The sequence below is a fragment of the Dromiciops gliroides genome, chromosome 4 (assembly GCF_019393635.1).
Source record: "Dromiciops gliroides isolate mDroGli1 chromosome 4, mDroGli1.pri, whole genome shotgun sequence".
Taxonomy (NCBI): domain Eukaryota; kingdom Metazoa; phylum Chordata; class Mammalia; order Microbiotheria; family Microbiotheriidae; genus Dromiciops; species Dromiciops gliroides.
The window spans coordinates 154,073,927-154,083,294 of record NC_057864.1 but is presented as its reverse complement, the minus strand read 5'-3'; positions in this window follow the sequence as shown (position 1 = coordinate 154,083,294).

Genomic DNA, 9,368 nt, shown 5'->3' with positions numbered 1-9,368 from the left:
CCAGTATCTGGAAGAAGAAAAAAATGTAAAGGGATAAAACAAAGCTAGTCAGTCAGAATATGTCAAGGGAGAAACTACCAGGCTAGAAAGAATAATATAGGGGCAGCTAGGTGGCGCAGTGGATAAAGCATCGGCCTTGGATTCAGGAGTACCTGAGTTCAAATCCAGCCTCAGACACTTGACACTTACTAGCTGTGTGACCCTGGGCAAGTCACTTAACCCCCATTGCCCCGCAAAAAAAAAAAAAAAAAGAATAATATAAAAGGGGAATGAGAGGCAGTATATGAGGTGGTACAAAGTGGAGGAATAGAAAAGTAGACTCTAGCACAAACCAAAAATTCTGAATTCCCAAGACAAGACTGGGTAATCTGCAACATCCCCCCCCCAAGTTTCCCAATAATATTCTTTATTCATAAATTTATTTGAGCTTTATAATAACACTGTGAATAATATAGGGTTATTTGAATTCAACAAACCTATAGTAAATGCCTAGTGTGGGCTAGGCACTAGAGATATTAAGATGAAACAATATTTTATAAGTCCCTTGCCTTCAAGAAGTTTACATATTCTGTGGGGGGGGGGATACAAAGCTAAGTATATAATATAAGGTAAAGGGGGCAAGGGATAAATATAGATGAAATACTCTAGGAAATTTAAGGAGGGAGGAAACTTTTGGGTAAGAGATCACAAAAGCTTCAAAGGAAGCAAACAATTCTGAAAGGCAGAAATGAGGGACCATTGCAACCATAGGTTACAATTTGTGTGAAAACCAAGAAGTGAGAAACAGCTAGAAGTCCAGTAAAGAACACAGACAGACAGACTGAGGGGGCGGGCAGGAGGGAATGTGAGGTAAGTCTAGAAAGTAGAGATAGGAGTCAGACTGTGGAGAATTTTATATGCCAGGCTAAGGAGTTGGTATTTTAACCTAGAAACAATAGGGAGAAACTCAAAGGTTTTGGTCAGGGAATAAAAGAAGTGAGTCTATGTTTCAGGAAGATTATTTTGTACTTCATATGAGGGACAGATTGGAGAGGGGAGAGACTGAAAACAGATTGTGACCAGTTAGGAGGCTTATTAAAGTAGTCCAGATGTGAGATGATAAGAATCTGGGAAAAGCAGAGACAGATGTGAGAGATATTATGGAGACAGAATCAATGGGATTTTGGCAATTGATTATTATGTGAGGAATGGGAACAGGGAAAAATCAATGTTGGCTGCATTTTGTGACCAAGGGAAACTAGGAAGATTGGTGTTTGGATCAAGTTTGGAGAAGGTCAATTTAGGGGGGATGATTTAAGACCTATTATAAATATAACTCCAATTTGAGAGAAGAAACTGAGGCAGAGGGGTTAAGTTATTTGCTGGTACTCAGACACACAAGATAGTGTCAGAGACAGGACATTCAAAACTCTCAATTCCTACTCCAATTTTTCTTTTCACTACACTCATTATCCTCTCCCTCCCTCTTGAAACTGCCATTCACCCACATGTGCAAAAATATGTATAGCAGTTATTTTTAGTGGCAGAGAACTGGAAACTAAAAGGGTATACATTAGGGAATGGCTGAACAAATTATGGTATATGAATGTAATGGAATACTCTTGTGCCATAAGAAATGACAAAATAGATGGTTTCAGGAAAGCCTGGGAAGGCTTGCATGAATTGAAAAGAACCAGGTGGCCAATTTATACCATATGAATAAAATTGTAAAGACAAACAACTTTGACCGACTTAAGAGCTCTGATCAGCAAAATGACCAACCAATGATGAACTGTATCAATTATCCCCCGACAGGGAAATGCAGAATGATACACACATTTTCAGACATGGCCAATATGGGAATTTGTTTTGCTTGACTATGCATATTTGTTACAAATTACACGCCCCTCCCTCCCAACTCAGGAGAAGGGGAACTGGGAAACATGTGCTTGTAAATGAAAAAAAAAGAAAAAAAATTTTTTTTAAAAGATCGCCATATATCTATTGCAAGGAAATCTCACCTTAAAAAAATCACATTAGCCTGTACTGAGTCCCCCAGGCCTTCCTGTCTCCTCTTATATTCATATTGCTACTCGTTAAGTGATCTCTAACACCCAGCTTCATGATGTCCCCAAACTGAGAACTCTGCTTTTCTCGGAAGCCTCCCCAAAAGGTTCATGTTTCAAAGATGAATCACATTCCCCAGGGAGTAAAGTAGGTAGGAACAACTTCCCCCACCCTCTCACAGGCTGGAGGGGGGGGGGGGCAGGTGGAGCCTCTCTCTAGGTCTAGGTGAGTAGCTGAACTTGGTTCCTTTTTTCTTTTTCTTGACTCCATAGGCAGCCTAGCCCTCCTTCTGCCAGGTTCCACACTCCATCTTCCCACTCTCCCCTCAAATGTCCCCTTAACATCCTCCAGGGTCTCTCCTCTCTATGCCTTTCCTACTCCAATGGACAAACTTACCCCAGCCTAGTGTGTACTACTATTGCTGGGAGCCAATATGATTCACTTCATTTCTCTTTTCTGTGAATTCTTCAGTACTCAATATGGGAACTACCCAGATGACAGACCCCATTATCCCAAGAACAAACAATAGTGAGGTACATGGAATCTCCCCCCTTCCCTTCCCCCTCAAACCCTCAGGACATGTAATCTCCCCAAGTGTTTTTCCTCCCCTTTCCCACAGATCCAACCGAACTCTGTTCTGCTCCCCCATCCCGACCTGTACCATCCTACCAGAACCCCCTTTTCTTATCCCTATCCCTAGAACTCTTTTTTCCTGTTCTCTCCCTTAGAATTCTTTTCTTTTCCTGTTTTCTCTCTCAGAACTACTTTTATTCTGTTCTCCCTCCCACCCCCATCCCCACCAGAACTCCATCTTTTCCTCTAGAATTCTCTTCCTCTTCTGTTTTCTCCCAGACCTCCACTTTTGGTGATTGCTGCTTCAAGAATTCCCTTCTTCTGTTCTCTCTCCTTAGGACCCCACTCCTCTCCTGTTTTTGTCCTCAGAACTCCCCTCATCTCCCTTTCTCTTCTGCTGGAACTCCCCTCTTCTGCTTTCTCCCCAGGAATACTACTGGTCTCTCCTAGAACTCTTCCTCTTCTGTTTCTTCCTCAGAGATGTCTCTGAGCCCCTCTCTTTTGCTGACCTTTCCTCATAGAACCCCTTCTTTTCTCCCCTCGAATTTTCTTTCCCTGTTCCCTCACCCTTCTCAGATCTTTTCTTCTCCTGTTATCTCCTCCTGAATTCCTCTTTTCTAGAACTCCCTCTTCTGTTCTCTTTCCCCAGAATTTCCTTCTTTTCCTGATCTCTCCCCCAACTCCCCTTTTCTGTTCTCACCCCCTGAACTTCTGTTCTTGTCCCTCTGACTCCCCTCTTGGAGTAGTCTCTTCTCCTTTTCTCTCTTCCTAGAACTCCCATTTCTTGGTGGTCCCTCCTCAGGTACTCCCTGCTTTTCCCGTTCTCTCTTCCTGAATTTCCTCTTCTATTCTCCCCAGCAGAACTCTGGTTTCCACCTCCTGGAATGATCATTCCTGCTGTCTCCTCTAGAACCCCCCCTTTCTGTTCTCATCCCGTCCTCCCCTCTTCTGTTGTTCCCCTCAGAACTCTTCTTCAGTTCTTGTCCCCTGCAACTCCCCTCTCCTCGTGGTGTGACCCCCAGAACTCTTCTCTTTTCCTGTTATCTCCCCAAGAACTCCTTTTTTCAACATCCCTCCTACCCTCCCTCCCAAAAAAACTCTGGTCTTTGTTTTCTCCCCCAAACTTCTCTCTTCTGTCCTCCACCCCCTCCGCCCCCCGACCCGAGTTCCCCACTTCTCTAGGTGTCCCCAGGATAACCCCCCCCCAGCCCACTCCCCACTTCTCCCCCAGAGATCCTCCTCTCCCTCACCTGCTGCGCTCAGCTCGCCCGCTCTCCGGGTCACACAATAGGGGGCGGTCCCGCCTCCCAGCCTCAGGGGCTCGGAGCGCCTCCAGTTACCCTGGAGACCGCCAATCCCCCCTCAGCTCGCTGCCAATGGGAGCCAGCGAGGGGAGGGGTTGGGCCGGTGGGGTCCCAACCCGAGTCTGGGAGTTGTAGTTTCTCTAAGGGTTTGCAGCGTGGCCTTGGACCCTTGGCGCCCCCTCGTGGTGCTCTCAACAGTCCAGCCTGGTGGGCAGCTCAGACAAAGTCCTTGTCCTTGGTGGTAACAGGAAGAACCAATTCCTTAGCTTGTCCCCTTTTCACTTATTCCTTCCTCCAGGCCCCGAAGTCCTGTAGCTTTATGCTGCTGCTCTTTATTCCCTGGGGGGAAGAGAAGCGGGACTGGGGCAGGAGCCTAGGCTGAAATCTGAGCCCTAGGGGCAGGAACAGCGTGCAGGGTGCAGACCTCCCCGCCCTCTCCCAGGAGATCCACCCTGCTCTTTAGCACATCCGATCCCCTCCCCACCCCTCCACCCCCCGCCCTCCTCCTTCTTTCTTACTGGACTGGAAATACCTGTCTGTGTTGGCAAGTGTCCTAATCCTACTCCCACCACCCGCACTGTATAGAGGCGGGACCTCTGCTTCTCAGCCTCGCCCAGGGACTTTACTAGACCCTGGCTCTAAATCCAAAGACTGGGAGTCCAATATTTCCATCTGAGAAGTCAAGTTGGCAGAGGTCTCTGTTTTCCCTGGAACCTGTTTCTACCCTTCAAGACCCACTCAAGTCTCATCCATGCAGCTTCTTAACTACCTTTCATACAGACTACCCCTTATTGGCTCTCTCATTCACCTTATAATTATCATTTATTGTTCTATTACACCTCTTGTAACCTGAATAGGACCTATAATCAATGTTGGTTTTTTCCGTGTACACACACAGATCTTTTTTTCTTTTCAAAGAGATTTCATTTTTGTCTTGTCTCCCCTGCTAAGATTGTAATAACCTTGAGGGGAGAAACTGGCTGTCAACCTTACTCTTGGTAGGTGATCAGCAGATATTTGTTGAATGAATGAACTCTTTAATAATAACAACAATTTTTAATCTTATTTTAACTTTATAAAGCCCTTTCCTCACAATAACTCTATGAGGTAAATAGTACAAAGATTATTGTTCCCAATTTGCTGATGAAGAAATGGGTCCATAGATGTGGAATAACTTTCCTGAAGTTAATCCTGGTCTTCTGGGGTTTAGAGGTAGAAGGGACCTTAGCAATCATCCAGTCTAGCCCTCTGTCCTTCATCCATCCCCATTTAATAGAAGATAATTCTGAGATTCAGACAGATTAAGTTATTTGCCAGTGGCAAAAATCAATAGTAGAGAAAAAGATGAAATCAGAGGTCCACATTAAAAGTTAGAAAATCTGAGTTTTAATCCTACCACAAACCACCCCTCTCTGTCAAGAGGACAGTCCCCCTCTTTGTCTTAGTCCCTCCCTTTCAAATCAAACAATCAAGTATTAAGTACCTACTATATGCTGAACTCTGGAGATACAATGTATACAATGTATATCATATATGGGAAAAGGAATATCATGTATTGAATAGAGAATAGGCCAGTCTGGCTGGATCCCAGAGTGTAACACTGTATACAATGGACTACATACTAAATAAAACTTTTCAAAAAAGAATTCACATTCTCATGGGAAACAAAGCACTTATACGTATATACATATGGATATGGATATAGATATTACAAAAAATATAAATATCTGCAACCTATATAGTATGTGTGTGTGTATGTGTGTATACCATACACCCATTACATATAAAGTGGTTCAATATGGGGTAATTTGAGTGAGTTGGGAAAGGCTTCATGTAGAAAGCTGGGCTTGTGTTGAGGCTTGAAGGAAGAGAGGGATTTTATAAGGAGTAGGTGAGGAGGAAATACATTCCAGGCATCAGAGATGGGAGATGGAGTGTCATGTGTAAGGCATAAAGAAAAGGCCAGTTTGGCTGGATCCCAGAGTGCAACAAAAATAGTAATGTACAAAAAGGCTGGAAAGATAGGTTGGGGCAAAGCTAAACAGAGGTGTTTGTATTTCATCCAAGAAGCAATAGGATTAGATCTATGCTTAAGGGAGATCATAACAGTGTGGAGAATAGACTAGACAGGAGAGAGACTGAGCCAGAGAAATCAGTTAGGAGGTCACTGAAATAATCTAGGTGAGACTATTACATAGTAGCTGTATGAACAGAGGAAAGAGGTATTGGGGGTGAATGTCAAGATTTGGCAAGTAACTGGCTTGGGAGAGAGAGTGAAGAGTTGGGGACAATGTCAAGGTTATGAACCTAGAAGTCTGGAAGAATGATGGGGTCTTTGACAGAAACAGGAAAGTTCACAAGGGGGTGCGGGATGATTTTTTTGGTACATATCCATTTTGAAATGTCTCCAAGACATCCAGTCTGAAATATCCAATAATCAGTTGGTGACATACTATTGAAGCTTAGGGCAGAAAAATGGGGCTGAATATTCAGATCTGTGAGTCACTGGCATAGAGATAATGAAACTCATGGAACTTAAGAAAGAGGAGAGAAAGACCGAGAAAAGATAAGGGGGAAGGGAGGGAGGGATAAAGAGAGAGGAGAAAGGAAGAAGAGAGGGGAAAGAAAAAATAGAAGGATTGAGAGAGGGAGGAAAGAGAAGAAAGGAAGAAGACAAAGACTGAGAAGAACAGGGGGCCTTGGACAGTGATTTAGAAAATGCTCATAGTTAGGGAGTAGAATCTGGATGATGAACCAGCAAAGGAGATGGAGAAGGAATGGTTTAGACAGGTAGAAGAATGAGGGGAGATAAGCATCATGAAAATTCAGAGAGGAGTGAACACTCAGGAGGAGAGGGTGATCTACAGTGTCAAATGCAGCAAACAGGTTGTTGAGAAGGATAAGGATGAGAACTGAAAAAAAAAAATGACCCAGATTTAGCAATGAAAGGATCACTGGGAACTTTGAAAAGAGCAGTTTTAGTTGAAAGATGAGGTTGGAAGCCACATTACAAAGGTTGTTCTAGAAGCAAGTGAGAGAAGAGAAAGTAAAGGAACAGATATTTTTTCTAGGAATTTGACTGAGCAAGAGAGAAAAGAAATATGAAGGTAGCTTGTAGGATTTTTTTTTTTTTTTGCGAGGCAATGGGGGTTAAGTGACTTTCCCAGGGTCACACAGCTAGTAAATGTCAAGTGTCTAAGGACAGATTTGAACTCAGGTCCTCCTGAATCCAGAGCCAGTGGTTTATCCACTGCCCACCTAGCTGCCCCTGCTTGTAGGATTTTTAAGGATGGGAGAGACTTTGATATGATTGAAGGAAGTTAAGATTGGTGGGGAAGGGGGAGAATTGAAGTTGTAATCTGCTAGAAAAGACAGGAATGGATGGGATCAAGTGTACATGGAGAGAGGTTGGCCTTTACAAAGAGACCAACCCCTTCATTGTCAGTGACTGGAGAAAAGGAGGAAAAAATGGGGGATGATATCAAGAGTTTTTGAGATGAAGAAAAGGGGAGCAGAGAGAAATCACATTGAGTGATCTCCTGAGCTAAGAGAATGGGTAGGGAGGAGGTGTAGGAAGTTGGAGAGAGAAGTTTGGGAACATTTTTGTGAAGATTTAGATAGGAAGAAACAAAAGAACTACTTTCCTGCAATGAAAGTCTAACTGAAGTTGAGTTTCATGAATTTCTAATGTACGAGTCCCCTCAATTGTGGCTTCCTCCAGTTCTGTTCAGCAGCACATAAGGAGGAGCAGAGGAGGCATATGGGAAGAGTAATCCAGGGCTGGGGTTTGCCAAGAGATGAATGGTAATTGGACAAAGGGGTAAGGGGATTCAAGAGTGGAGGATTGGGGGCAGCTAAGCGTCAAAGTGGATAAAGCGCTAGCCCTGGATTCAGGAAGACCTGAGTTCAAATTCCAGCCTGAGATACTTGATACTTACTAGCTGTGTGACCTTGGGCAAGTCACTTAACCCTCATTGCCCCACCCCCCCAATAAATATATATATATATATATATATATATATATATATATATATATATATATATATATATTTTTTTTTTTTTTTTAAGAATGGAGGAGGCTTGACTAGGGTCAAGAGTGGAGAGGAAGAAGAGTAAAATCAATTATTGGACTAGATCAGTGGGAGGGTCGTGAGAGAGATACTAATGACACTGTCAAAATTTTATGAGCACTTTCTGTGCACCCAGCTCTAGGCTAGACTGTTTAGGGGGTAGAGAGACAAATAGAACCTAGACTCTGCTGTTGAGCTAGACTGAGCTGTTGAGCTAGCTAGTTAGGTAGTTAGGGTACCCTAGACAGGGTCCACATATAAAATAATACAAGAACATGCTAACCAGTCAATGTGATTCTAGACAATTAGAGTAATGCTATAAATTCCACATATGATACATTAATAATGATGACAATAGGGGACCACTAGGTAGCACAGTGGATAAAACACCAGCCCTGGATTCAGGAGGACCCGAATTCAAATCTTGTCTCAGACACTTGACATTTACTAGCTGTGTAACCATGGGCAGGTCACTTAACTCTCACTGCCCCACACAAAAAAAATAATAATGATGATGACAATAATAGCTACCAGTTACATAGAACTTTAAGGTTTATAAAGCACTGTACATATGTCATCTCATATTATTTTCACAGCCACCCTGTGAGGTAGGTACTGTTATTATCCCATTATTACAGACATAGAGAGGTTAAGTAATTTCTCTGGGGTCATGATCTGAGTCAGAATTCAAACTTGGGTCTTCCCGACTCCAAGTCTTCCACTCTAAACATTGTGCCACCTAACTACATATTGGTACATGGTACATACAAGGAGCTGTGATTTTTTTAAGTGCTCTTTAAGATGTTTCCTTTCTTGAAGGACTTTTACAGTCTGGTTAGGGAGGTCCAATTCAATTCAACCAATGTTTATTAAGTGCCTATTATGTGCAAGGCCAGCTGAGTTAAATATCATCATGGCTTTGACTCAAAGAAAAAATAACAGACAAAAGCAAAATAATCCCTGCCCAGAAAGAGCTCACATTTTGGTGATTTCATTAGTTCGGATGTTTAATTCACTGGTGCAGATCAGATGGCCTCCATGCCTTCTCATTCTATGTCATTCTTATTCATCCCCCCTCGCAATAAATCCTCCATAAAGGAGTCTATTCAACACTTGGGCCCTTCCTCTTGTTCTCTTACTATATTGGGAGTACCATTCTGGATGTCATGAGATAAAACATGGCAGGTTTAGAACTGGAAGAGCCTTAGAAGTTATCTAATTTAACCTCTCATCCCCCTGCCATTTTATAGGTGAGGCAACTGAGACCCAAGAATGTTGAGTGACTTGTCTTAGACTATATAACTAGTAAATAGCACAATTGTCCTGATGTATATCTTGCCACTGGACCCAGATAACTCTGTAGGAGGGAGTGAGG